Raw genomic sequence first — 12,754 nt, 5'->3', positions numbered from 1 at the left:
AATCACACACGCATATGTATACATTAGTTCTCTTTCCTGGGCAAAGTGGAATCAGCTCTAATGCCATAAAGGTCAGTCCTAACTGTCTGAGGACTGGCAGGAGGAGACCCAGCCCCTGTCACTGCCTTCGCCGCTGTTTAGCTGTGTGACCTCAGGCTAGTCACCAACTCTTTCTGAGCGGCAATTTCCCAAGGATGCCAGACTCCATCTCCAAGATCCCTCCCAGCTTCAAAGTGCAGTCACCCCAGGAACGCAAGGGAATCTGAAAACCAGGATCAGAACAGAGAGTCCACCTGCTGTATTTCTATCTGTGCCGATTTTACTGCCAGGCTCCCCAGCCTCTCTCCACCAATCATTTACAACGTTCTTACTTATTGAATTCCTATCATATCAAGGCCCTGATTCTGGAATAAGTGTTATTTCTGCAGACACTGAGGTTAGATCTCAGGACTCAGGCAAGGAGAGACTTGGGCGCATCATTTGTCTCACTTTATGTAAACTTGATGTAAAAACTCAGATGTGCAAATAAATTGGAAGGTTGTTGGTTTGTAAAAGAATCATTGAGAAGCATAAATAATCTTGCTCATCTCTCTCACTCACATGAATCGCCCACACAGTTGAAGGTAATGACATTATGCTTAGTTCCAAGCTATCGAGCTTGAGATTCTCGATCTCACCTATCATCAATTCGATGCACTCCATAAAACCCCCACCAAGTAAGCACTCTCATCCTCATATTGCCAACAGGATAGAAGGACAGAGAAGTTATTATACATACTTAGCTTAAGTCAAGGTCAGGCAGACAATAAACAGTTGAACCAGGATGATAATCTAGATCTAATCTAGGTTGTCACCATAGCACCACATTCTTAAGGCCTGAAAGAGAACCACCACAAAATGGGACGATGCCAGAAGAGAACTGGCTGGCTATGTGACCTGAGGACAGTTGAGGAATCTCTCTCTGCCTGTTTTCTCATGTAGCAGAAATGTACGTTGGATAGATCAGAGCCCCATTCTACAGAGCGGCACCTGTTGGTATACTTCCAAGCTGCCCGGATGTCCCCACCCACTGCATACTCAATATATATCAGGATTGCCAAGGGGAGGGCAGCTAGCCATGGAAACAATGGCCTACTTGGGAACTTCCCAATGGACGGAAGACTGGGGACCTCAACTTCACACATGTTGCCTGCCCATCTCCAGCTGCCTCCAGAACACCATGGGTGTCTCCACTGGGTCTCCAAACCCAGACGGGTCTGCCTACAAACCTAAACGTGTAACGCTTGGGCTCTGCAGAGCAGCTGGGCTATCTGTTGTTGTTTAGTCACTAAATCATATCAAATTCTTTGCAACCCCGTGGACTGTAGCCCGCCAGACTCCTCTGTCCACGAGATTTCCCAGGCAAGAGTACTGGAGTGAGTTGCCATTTTCTTTCCTGAGGGATCTTCCCAACCCAGGGATTGAACCTGCGTCTCCTGCATTGGCAGGCGGATTCTTTACCACCGAGCCACTCAGGAAGCTGGACTATTTGAGGTCTCTCTAAATGTCTACCCCAACTCCTGCTCTATTTACAAACTCTCTCTCCACCCAGCAGTTTCTTTAGGGAGTGGGGGCCCCTCGATCGCACTAATGTCGACCTACATCAGCCAGACAATGCCAAATGATGTCACCATTCCATGTCATCCTATGAGACGTTCGAAACAGAAGGTGTTGCTATAAAAAATTTAACAAGCCAACAATTGACACTCGAACTCTTTTGTATCCGCCGATGAATCTGATGCCCACGTGTTGCCAAAGCATTTATTGTCTCATAATTTGATTTACTTTTCTCCATGCTGCTCTCGATGCCTGCGAGTAGGGGCAAAATGGCTGATGTCTCCAGATGCCACGGCGGCTAATAAAGCTTGCTGTGCTCCCAGCATGCTCTCTGCTGTCAGAAACCGGCAATTAACTTAATAGGGTTCTTGAAATGGAGTCGATCCGGGAAATGCGGCATGTGTTGACACTCACCCGCTGATCCAGGCAGCCTCCCACCATTGACTTGCCAGGTCTGTTTGCTATTTGAATTATTTAGGAGCTTGTTATGTGAATTAAAAAGCAGCACTTTGCAGCATTAAGTCTAATATTTTATGATCTTCAATTGATTAGGTGGGCTTTCAGGATTACATGGAAAGGTTAAGATAAAACACGCCTCAGACAGGCGGCTCTCGCCAGCCTGCTTTGCTTTTCAAAAACCTAGATGAAAACCCAAAAGGAGCCTGCCTCCTTTCTCACTTCCAAGCGCGCCTTCTGAAACCTGTTTCCAGACCATCAGAGGGCTTTGCCACCCTGAGGATACCAGGCACCCTGGGTTTTCAGGACCGAAAGGAGGCTGGTCCCTCCTTTCTCTAGTTTTTCTTTTGTCTCTTTCTTGGAACAAAGATACCAGTGATGACATGATCCCAGAAGGACGGCCTCCCAAGCCTGGGCCTGCAAAAGGAAAACCTGCTGTTGGTTCCCAGCCGCTCGCTTGGACTTGGATGGGCACCACTCTCGCACCTGCCTTTGGCCAAGGGTGTGTATAGCCCACACCCCATGCGGCACCAAGCTTACAGCGTGCCAAGCTCCAGAGGACTTCCCCTACCATGCATGCCCATTCACACCTTCCTGCCCAACCAGCTGCCACCACCCTCTCTCCTGGCTGATGACAACAGTGTTCTACAGGGATTTTCCCATCAGTCCCCACCCAATCCACCCTACACCCGGCAGCCTTATCTTTCTAAAACCCAGCTCTGGCTATGACACTCCCCTGCTCAAAACCCCTCAATGGCTCCTCATAGCCTCACCAATCTGACCTCAGACTCTCTTTCTAGCCTCATCTGCTATTGCTCCCATATGAACCAGCCAAGCCAAGCCATTTATTATTCTAAAAAAAAAAAAAAAACACCTCCATTTTCTCAGCTCTGAAGCTTTGCTTATAACACTCACTGGTACATTAAGCTTCCTTTCTTTACCTAGTGAAAGTCCACTAGTCCCTGATGATGCAAAGAGTAAATAAGTATATAATCAAGAGCTTCCTGTGTGCCAAACACTTTATATATTATTATTTAATCCTCCAAGGTAGGTGAAAAAGTGAAAGTGAAAGTTACTCAGTCGTGTCTGACTCTTTGTGACCCCATGGACTTAGTTCATGGAAATCTCCAGGTCAGAATACTGGAGTAGGTAGCCTTTACCCTCTCCAGGGGATCTTCCCAACCCAGGGATTGAACCCAGGTCTCTCACATTGCAGGCAGATTCTTTACCAGCTGAGTCACAAGGGAAGCCCAAGAATACTGGAGTGGGTAGCCTATCCCTTCTCCAGGAGATCTTCCCAACCCAGGAATCTAACCGGGCTATCCTGCATCACAGGCAGATTCTTTACCAACTGAGCTATGTACCTTTACTATCTCTATTTTACACATGGCAAATGGAGGTTCTGAAAAATTATGTAATCTCTCCAAAGTCACCGGAGAAGGTAATGGCAACCCACTCCAGTACTCTTGCCTGGAAAATCCCATGGATGGAGGAGCCTGGTAGGCTGCAGTCCATGGGGTCGCTAAGAGTCGGACACGACTGAGCAACTTCACTTTCACTTTTCACTTTCATGCATTGGAGAAGGAAATGGCAACCCACTCCAGTGTTCTTGACAGGAGAATCTCAGGGATGGCAGAGTCTGGTGGGCTGCTGTCTATGGGACTGCACAGAGTCGGACACGACTGAAGCGCCTTTGCAGCAGCAGCACGCCAAGGAACTGAGCTAGCTGGGATTCAAATACAGGCAGAGCAGGCTCATCTAATCCCACTTCCATGGGAAAGCCAACCCTGGCCCTCTCTGGGTGCTCTCTTTCTCCTCTGAGGTTTGTGGCATCTATCCTTGCAAGGCACTGATTTATCCAGGTTGCAGGTAGAGATACACAACTCTCTTCTCGACCCAGGGCACCAATGCCATGGGATAGTCTGGGCCTCCCCTGTATCATATCAGGGCACGGGGTCAGGCTTTGTACATAATAAGTGTTGACTCAGTGGGCTGTCCACCTGACCACAGGCTGGCTCCCCACCCAAAGCCATGACCCCTGGAAGTGTATCTACCCGGTCCCTGCTGAACTTTCCAAGCGGCAGCGAAGGCAGTGCAAGGTACCGCATGACTGAAAGTACAAGTTTGAAAGCAAGAGAGACTTTAATTTGAATCTGGGCACCACCTTTTTTAGCCATGAAACCTTGGGGGAAAGAGATCATTTGCCTCACTGAGCCTTGGTTTTCCCACCTGAGAAATGGAAATAATAGTTCCTACTCCATAAAGAAATTATCAAAATTTAATGAAATGATTCATCAAAAGCACTCATGTTACACAGTTCCTAACTCAGGAAAAGTTAACTGTTACTACCTTTGAATTGATCCCTGTTAGAGTCTCCAGTCCACCTCCAGCAGCTCTGGGCCACTGGGCTGGCATCTACACATGGGCTACTTAAGACTCACTTCACAGGATGATGGAAAGGATCTAAAGAAATAACAGGAGGCCTGGTACAGAACACATATTCAATATATTAAGATCCTCATTATTTTTAGTTCTTATAAACTTCATCCAAACTGAGGATTTTTTTTTCCAGAACACCATAAGGATGGTACTTGACCCCTAAAATCAACAATCCTGTGTAAAACAAATTATATCGGCCATACCCCAACCCTGCAGCTGGCTCTAAGGAGAGGGGATGGATATATCTCAGCCCCAGTCTTCAGGCTCCCCTCGATTTAACAAGGGGAGGCAGCACAGAAGGATCCCATCTCACCCAAGCCAGAAGTAGGGCAGGGATTTATCAGGGGGACCTGGGCCAAGTCTCAGAGGCTCAGCTGAGAGGAGCCCTTGCCAGAGCCTATAACGTGTGACCCATCAAATCTGGTGGACGTACTAGGAGGACAAAAGCAAGCACTTTGGCAACTATAACCGGAAGGAGAGTGTATGACTAGCAAAACCCTCTTAGGAGACCTCTGTCCTGAGAAAAGAGGCTGACACTAAAATCTCTTAGTAAAGAGTTCTCTTCAAAACCTCTATGCTACAGGGCAGCTCTGAAGCCAGAAAGTTGCTCTCAGGAATTATCTCACCATCAGTACTAATAACAATTGCTGGGTCTGGTTCTTTAAGGTGGTAAGGTTCTAAACTTGGGTCATATAGATGAGCTTAAGGGGGATGAGGGCCAGGAAGACTCTAAAATACATGGGAAATCTTATAATGTGAATGTATGCAGGTGTATACACTAGGTAGAGTCCCTGTAAAATTCTTTATTTGTCAAGATAGACTAGCTGCTAGCTGAAGTAACGAACAAACCCTAAATCTCAGTGGTTTAATACACATGTCCCAGTCCAAGCAGCCTGATAAGCAGCAGGCAGTGAAGGACAGATTTCTGCTGGCAGGGGCTCCACCATCTTCACCAAGGTCACCCTGAGCCACATTCTGTTGGTGGATGGAGGAGAAAAGGAGCATGAAAGATCTTACAAGACATTTTAGGGCCTGGGCCTGGAGGTGGAATAGATTACTCCAGCCCAAATTTCATTGGCTAGAACTCAGTCACATGAGGCCTCTAAGCACAGAGGAGGTTGGGAAATGTAGTCTTCCTGTGTACCCAGGAGGGAAGGAAAACTGGTTTGGAGAACACATCTCATAACCTTGCAAAAGAACCTGTACAGAAGGGGGGAATGGGACAGGGTATGAGGAAGAATGATAAGCACCGTTTGCTTTATGTACGTTATTCACTTAATTCTCACCACTAACAACAGATATTTTATTTTATATCCATTTTATAGAGAAGAAAACCGGAACTCAGGAAATGAAGTCACTTGCAAAGGATCACACAGTAGCGAATGGTGAGGCCCAAAATACACATCAGGACTGTCTCTTGCCAACATGGAGCTTTAAAGGCATCCCATTTTACGACTTTTGCATATTATGTATTTTGAGTGGGAAGACAGATGTGAATGGAGAAGGTAATCTTGAGCTTGTATTTTGGGGTCAGCTAACATTTATTGGCCGCTTACTCTGTACCAGGTACCATTTAAAATGCTTTTCCAGGAACAAATTATCAACTTCTTCCAGTAATTCTCTGAGCTACATTCAGCTATTATTCCAGCTTTAGGAATGAGGAAATGGAAGCAAAGAGGAGTCAGGTAGTTTGCCCAAGACCCTATGGCCAGTAACTGGGGAAACCCAGACTCCATCCCCTGAGCCGAGCCAGTTCCATAGGCAAACCCTCCTTCTAGTGCCTGTACTGACTCAGCTGCAGCTGCCCTTGGCCGCCCCACGAGTTCAAGGCAAACAGAGAACACATCTCCCTCATCCTCATGCCCCCATCTTGCAACCCAGGCCTGTCCCCCACGCTAAGAAGTCACCGTTTAAGGGTGGGCATGTGCGCAGGGGCAGGCTGACACACGAGTACAGTCATCAGCCACTTGCAAATTGGAAGCCCCACGGCAGAGCCCATGTAAAGCAGGCGCTGCAAGCCCAAGAGCAGCTGCCATCCCCTTCACAATGCCGTTCAGTCCACCCGATAAAAGGAAATTTTTACCATCCCTGACCTCTATGTCATTTAAGCCAAAATAAATTCAGCTGCTAGGACCAGAAGCAGGCCTGGAGTGAGTGTGATGGAGCACCAAGGCAGCCCGGTCTGTACTGATACCTGCCCTTCTCCTCCCCAATCCTGCTGGATGCCACTTCACACAGGATGAGCTCCTGGGGATGGAGAGACATCTCTTTATCTTGGGCAGAGATGTGGACACAAAGTCAAGGGGTTGACTTCAAGCTTTTACAAGAAAGCAGCAAGCTGGTGGGTGGGTGGGTGGAGGAGAGTGGGATCATCCCTCTGACACTCAGTAGAGGCATGTGGGTGATGGACCCCCAGGACTGAGGAGGGGTGAGGATGTAAAAGTACCAAGGTTGAGAGAGGGGGAACCTCGGACAGAAGTGCAACTAAACCCGGAAGCCCAGAACCAGGAGCAAAGAGGGGCAGCCCCCTTGTACCAGGTCTGTGCCAGGACCCTCTGGAGCACAGAGGCCAGGACTGAAGTCAGCAGGACCTGGTTCAGAGCCCAGCTCCTCCATTCATTAGCCCTCAGTTTCTCGGCCTGTAAAATGCACACAATGTCATCTCTCCACACAGGACTGCTGGAGGGCCCAGGGATGGGGCACAGAAAGCACTGGGCACCTGAACTGGCATGAAGCTCTCCGAGGGTCTCGGAGTACCGTCCTCTTAGAAATGAACAAACAAAAAAGTAGCAGACAAGTCTAACCATCAAACCAGATACCTCATTTACAGCTGTCCATTTTACAACTAAAATAATCACCTCTTCCCTTTTCATGGCCCTACATTCTGATCTTTAAAGTAGGTCAGTCACCTGGCCCTCTCCCAGGGTACCCAGCACAGGCTAGGCCTGCAGAACCAAGTGTTTCTGAGGTCAGAGTTCATACTTCACAGGGCTCTTCCTTGTCCGTTCTTTTCATTACTCCTGGAAGCAGCTCTGAGAGGTGGAGAGAGCTGACCTCATGACCTCCGGTCATGGAGACTCCCCTGGGGTTTCCATTAGTGAGGAGCACCTCTGGGCTCCAAGTTCAGGGTGTCTCTGGTGACACCCAAGGGGATCAGCACCCTCTTAACCATCTGAGGACAAGCACAGAATACTGGGACTGCTGGGCAGAGATCTGACCCAGGGCAGGGCTATGAGTATGGGCCCTGGAGAGAGGCCCTTTTTGGGTTCCAATCCCAGCTCTGCCACCTACTTGCCCCGAGACCTTGGGATGAGTGGCTGGACTTCCCAGTGTCTTACCTATAAAATGGAGATGACATCACTTCCTATTTCCTAGGTGCTGTGGGTGCTGTAAGATTTAAAGAGCTAATAATGTATATAGAGCTATTAGAACAGGGCCTGGTGTAGAGTAAGAACCACTACCAGTCACTACTGATTCCCTGTGTGGGAAACCATACCCACCCACCTACCTTCTGTTTGCTTCTGATGCCCTGTGCCCCTGGATGATCAAAGCTGCATCTTATCCGTCTTGGAGACTAAGACAGAGGGCAATGCAATGTGCTGGTTAGAAGTGCAGGCTCTGGTTCCAAGTTCAGACCCATCACTTCCTGTCTGGGTAACCTTGGCAAGTTCTATGTCTGCTCTGAGCCTGTTCCCGCCTGAATAAAAGAGGATAATAATAGAACCTATTTCATTGAGATTCGAGTATTTCGTTTAGCGATATAACATACATGAGGCGCCTAGAACAGTTTCTGGCTCATGAGAAGTGCTAAACAAATGTTAGCTATTATCGTACCCATGTCCCCAGAGCCATTACTGTGTCCGATCCAGTGGTGCTAAGAAACTAGTTTTGCACCCATGAATGAGTTCAGTATTTATACTTCCTGTTCTCCAGATAGCCAGAACCCTTCTCCAAATTCTCTCCCAAAGATAGGACCCTAGGCCAGGAGTCGGCCAAGGATGGTCATCGTGTCCGAGACACTCATTGCTTATAATGAACTCACTGAGTAAATACAGAGTGTGAGATGGGGAGCCTGGCCAGACTTCCAGAAATACTCTGTCCCTGGCTCCAGCCAGGACAAGGAGATGCAGTGACATGGTGATCCGAGCCAGTTGACTCATCTCCCCAGCATGAGCAGAGCTGCTGAGGCAGCCCCACCCAGCCTCTGCTGGCCTCTCTGGCTCCTTCAGACCGTCTGGCAAGCCCAGCAGGAGCCAGTCTAAGGCAACTGGCTCCTGGGAGGAGAAAAAGCAGGTGTGAATCTGTGATGAATACCAAAGAGGGCAGCCAAAGGAGCAGAAAGCTCTGGCAGGGGAGCTTGGGGACAAAAGGCCAGGGCCACATGGTGTAGTCGTGGGGCGGGAGGGGTGGTCATCAGGGTGACACTAAAGGGCAGATAGCATGAAGGTGGATATTGCTTTGCTGCGGGGAGGAGCTCTACACGATTCTCGGGCCCAGGTTAGGGAGGAAATTCGACTGTCCCTCTATCACCTCGCAGGATCAGGGAGCCATGGGGAGAACTTCAGCCTCACAGTCAAAACTTGTCAAGGTAGAAAGATGGTGACATGGAGAAAAATCCTCACCTGTCTAGCACCCTTCCTGAGAACCTCAAAATCTTTAGAAACTTACTATTTTTTAAATTTTTTTAAATATTATTTCCAGGCCAATGATTTCACTTATAATCTTGAATGACAGGAATGGGCACTCAGCAATGACGCTGTTCGACCACTTTGAGATACAGGTGAGAAGAACGTATCTATTCTCCAGGAATTTACTGTGCCCCTGCTGGAAATCAGGCACTGATCAAGGCGCTGGGACCTGCAGAGAACAAGACAAACTCAGTCCCTATTCTATGGAACTTACATTTTGGGGAGGAAAGAGACAACAATGGCTAAGCAAATAGAAAAAAAAAAAAACATTCAGATAAGGATAATGTCTAGGGAGGAAACAAAGAACTTTGTGACAGTGATGAGTCATGAAGGTCTCAGAGCTGAGGCCTGAATCAGAAGCTATGAAAGGAGCTGGGCAACAGCTCTGGCACCAAGTGCAAAGACCCTGAGGCAGGGACTTGGTTATGGAGACCCAGGAAGGGAAGGTGGTCAAGTAAGCTGAGGTCAAGTAAGCCCTGCTGGCAGTTCTGGGCACTTCACTTTGCTTCAGGCACCATTCTAAGCACTTTACCAGTAGCTTATTAAATGCTCATAATGGAACCTAGAGCTTCCCTGGGGGCTCAGGGGTTAAGAATCCTCATGCAATGCAGGAGCCAAGGAGACGTGGGTTTGATCCCTGGGTTGGGAGAGGTCCCCTGGAAGAGGAAATGGCAACCCACTCCAGTATTCTTGACTGGAAAAATCCCATGAGTGAGGAGCCTGGTGGGCTACAGTCCACCAGGTGGACTCAGATTTGACTGAAGCAACTTAGCAAGGACCCTAGAAGGAAGGATTTCCCCATTGCTGTGGAAACTGAGGCTAGAGCGGTCAAGTCACCCTCCGAAGTTACGCCTGAAAAACAGGGCAGGCAGGACTCCCTCCCTGGCACTGGGAATCCAGGCAAAAGCTAGAGGACAGAGAACCTCTGGGCCTCAGAAAAAAAGTTGCGATTTCGCTCAAGTACAACGGGAAGTGATCAGATCACACTGAACGTTTGCACTCAGGCAGGTTGCAGGCAGCCTAGGGTCGCAACCTGCGGTCCTCTCCGGCGACCCTGCCTTCCTGCCCTGCCCTGCCCTTCGGGCTTCCCCCAGCGGCTTCCTCCCGACCCGGGCTTCGCAGATTCTGGGTGAGAACTAGCGCTCCAGCCACCGACCCTCGGACCCCGAAGCGCAGAGCCTAGCCACCCCTCGCTGCCCGCAAGCGCGGCTGGCAGCCCTGCCTTCCCCCCGCCTCTAGCTCGGGCCGTGCCGCCTCCTCGGGAAGCCCTCCGCGGAGTCTCGGGGAGGCCAGCGTGGCCCAGCTAACCCATAGACCGAGAGCCAGGACCACCAAGCCCCCTGGGGAACCCTTTCTGCGCTCCACTCGGCAGCGCGTGCCCAGCGCTATAAACCCCTGGCGATCACGGTGTCCGCGCGGCGGGCACCCGGCCGGTGGCACGCACACGCTGACCCCTGCCGCAGCCTCCGGCCCCCGCGACCCCAGCGGCGAGACTCCGGAACGTTCCACCCCCGATCCTCGGGTCCATGAGGATTCCCAGTCTCACGGTGGCGCGGCCTGATTGGCAGGTCTCCCCCTGGCAGGGGTGGGGGCCGAGGGAGGGCTGTGGTGCACAATTGGTGTTTTTACTCCTGCCATCATTAATTCAACTATTGACAGAGAAAGCAGGGTCCGCCGCGGCTTTGTGTCACGCACTCACTGTAATTTACTTGAAAAGAATTAAATTACAATTACTTGCCACTCGTTTTGCATAAAACGAGCCGTAAGGAAGCCGCAATCGCAGTGCTTGAAAGGACAACAGCCCCATTGTTGCCACATTAGAACAATATTTCTCAATTTGAAACTTAAAACATTCGAATTAGCAGCTTTGTTTGACGACGGTGGCCCACAGATAGGCAAGACTGACACCCCACCTCCGACTGCAGACATTACAGTTAACGAGCCTAATTTTCATTCATTTAAGTCTAGACCGATCTTTTAAAATCGTTGCATTAAAAATGTACCTCCCAAATGTTGGAAGGGAAAATGTAATCTTTTGTCTGTTACCTAGTCCAGTAGATAAATTATCTAAATGCCATGTAAATTCCTCTTGCTGAAGCAAAAATCAGAGCAAACTCTAATTAAGCCACTTGAGATTTAAGTGTCCAGAGAAATCACACTGGTTCTCAAAGTTACTTCTGTTCTCATTTTCTCTCCTTTCAGATATGGTCGTCAGGTAAATATGACTGATTAGCTTTTAAATCCAAGTTTTTAAGTGTATTTAAAATATTCAATTCTGCGAAATTACATCACTGTTAACTGATGTGTTCAGCAAATTTGAAGCCAGGCTAGGTTTTTAACAACTTCTGTAAAAGTAAACTGCTGCTTTCAGTGAGCTGTAGTTTCCATCAACATTAATGGGTTTTCAGTAACAAAATGTAACTGTTCAATCAAACTTGAATATTAAAAAGAAGCCAGTTACTAATTGGAGAACATTTCATCAACAGGGAAAAACTGCAAATTAAAAAATACAATTGTTAACATTGGGAACTGTGTTCAGGGAAAGTAATATGTCATAAAGCTTTATGGATATGAAAATAGAAGTGATCTATTTCATATCCACAAATCTATAAATAAGGTTGAAAATGGAGAAAACGAAGGAGCAAGAAGAAGGCAGCACTTTTAAAATCCTAAAGCAAAAAGCAAGGTGAAATGCGGATTTAGTGCCAGGAATAATTAAACTGCAGAGTAAGAAAATCCTGTAACCTAGGAAAGCAAGTCAGAGAAAGAATAAAAATACATCTGCTATTGTTAATAGTGGACTTTCCTAATTTTAAAAAATGCAATTTATTTTAAAAGGCGTTTTTAAGCGAAGGCTGCTTACTTTTTTTTAATTTATGTCTGTTTCCTTTAAGGAAAAAATACTGTCTACTTTTTATTTTTTGAAATGAGTATAAAAATTAAAGTTTTTAATTTTATATTCAGTGACTTTTTTAAAGTAATTTTTCCTTTATTCTTTTAGGAGAGAATAAACGTTGGCTTCAGTAGAAAACAAATTACATGTGGAATAAACCCAGGACTCGACTCTGTTTTCATGACTGGGTTTTTGAACGATAATCCATAATAGAGATGGGGAGAAAAGGATTCATCAGGCAAATGAAACAAAGTCCCTGATCTGTATTCCTATTCTGATATCACCTCCTGGAATATCGGCAACATTTTAAGTTACAGCCTAAGCCACAAATTCCTTCAGAACAAATCAAATGTCTTTAAAGAATATTTCTGTTTGAAAAGGAATTAAGCTCTCCTGAAAGAATTTTAAAGGTTGTGATATTCACAGGCTGATAAAGCAGCACCTTTAATGAAATTCTAATTAGCAATTTCATGCACTTTGCTATTAGTCATATCAGATTAGTGCACATTTTCACAGCCTTCCTTTAATTAAGTGCACTTATTCCAAGTTTCAAACACTTTCCTTATAAGATGAAAACTGTGCTGAAATGTTATTTAGTAAACAGAGGAAGTGTGAAAGTGTAGGTATGCATGTATACAGGGGCAGACATTTTTAACTGTCTACAAATTTTTTTACATTTTGA

At 47.2% G+C, this 12,754-nt stretch overlaps 1 long non-coding RNA gene across 1 annotated transcript in view; it reads right to left on the bottom strand.

The window, feature by feature from the left end:
* The window catches only part of LOC138427883 (uncharacterized), a 28,247-nt gene that overhangs the window by 14,795 nt on the left and 698 nt on the right, over positions 1-12,754 (bottom strand). The gene's annotated exons all lie outside the window — the stretch shown is intronic.

This window comes from Ovis canadensis, chromosome 22 (assembly GCF_042477335.2).
Source record: "Ovis canadensis isolate MfBH-ARS-UI-01 breed Bighorn chromosome 22, ARS-UI_OviCan_v2, whole genome shotgun sequence".
In the NCBI taxonomy this organism is placed as follows: Eukaryota; Metazoa; Chordata; class Mammalia; order Artiodactyla; family Bovidae; genus Ovis; species Ovis canadensis.
Note: the sequence above shows the minus strand (reverse complement) of the source record. Positions and strands in the feature narration are given on the sequence as shown.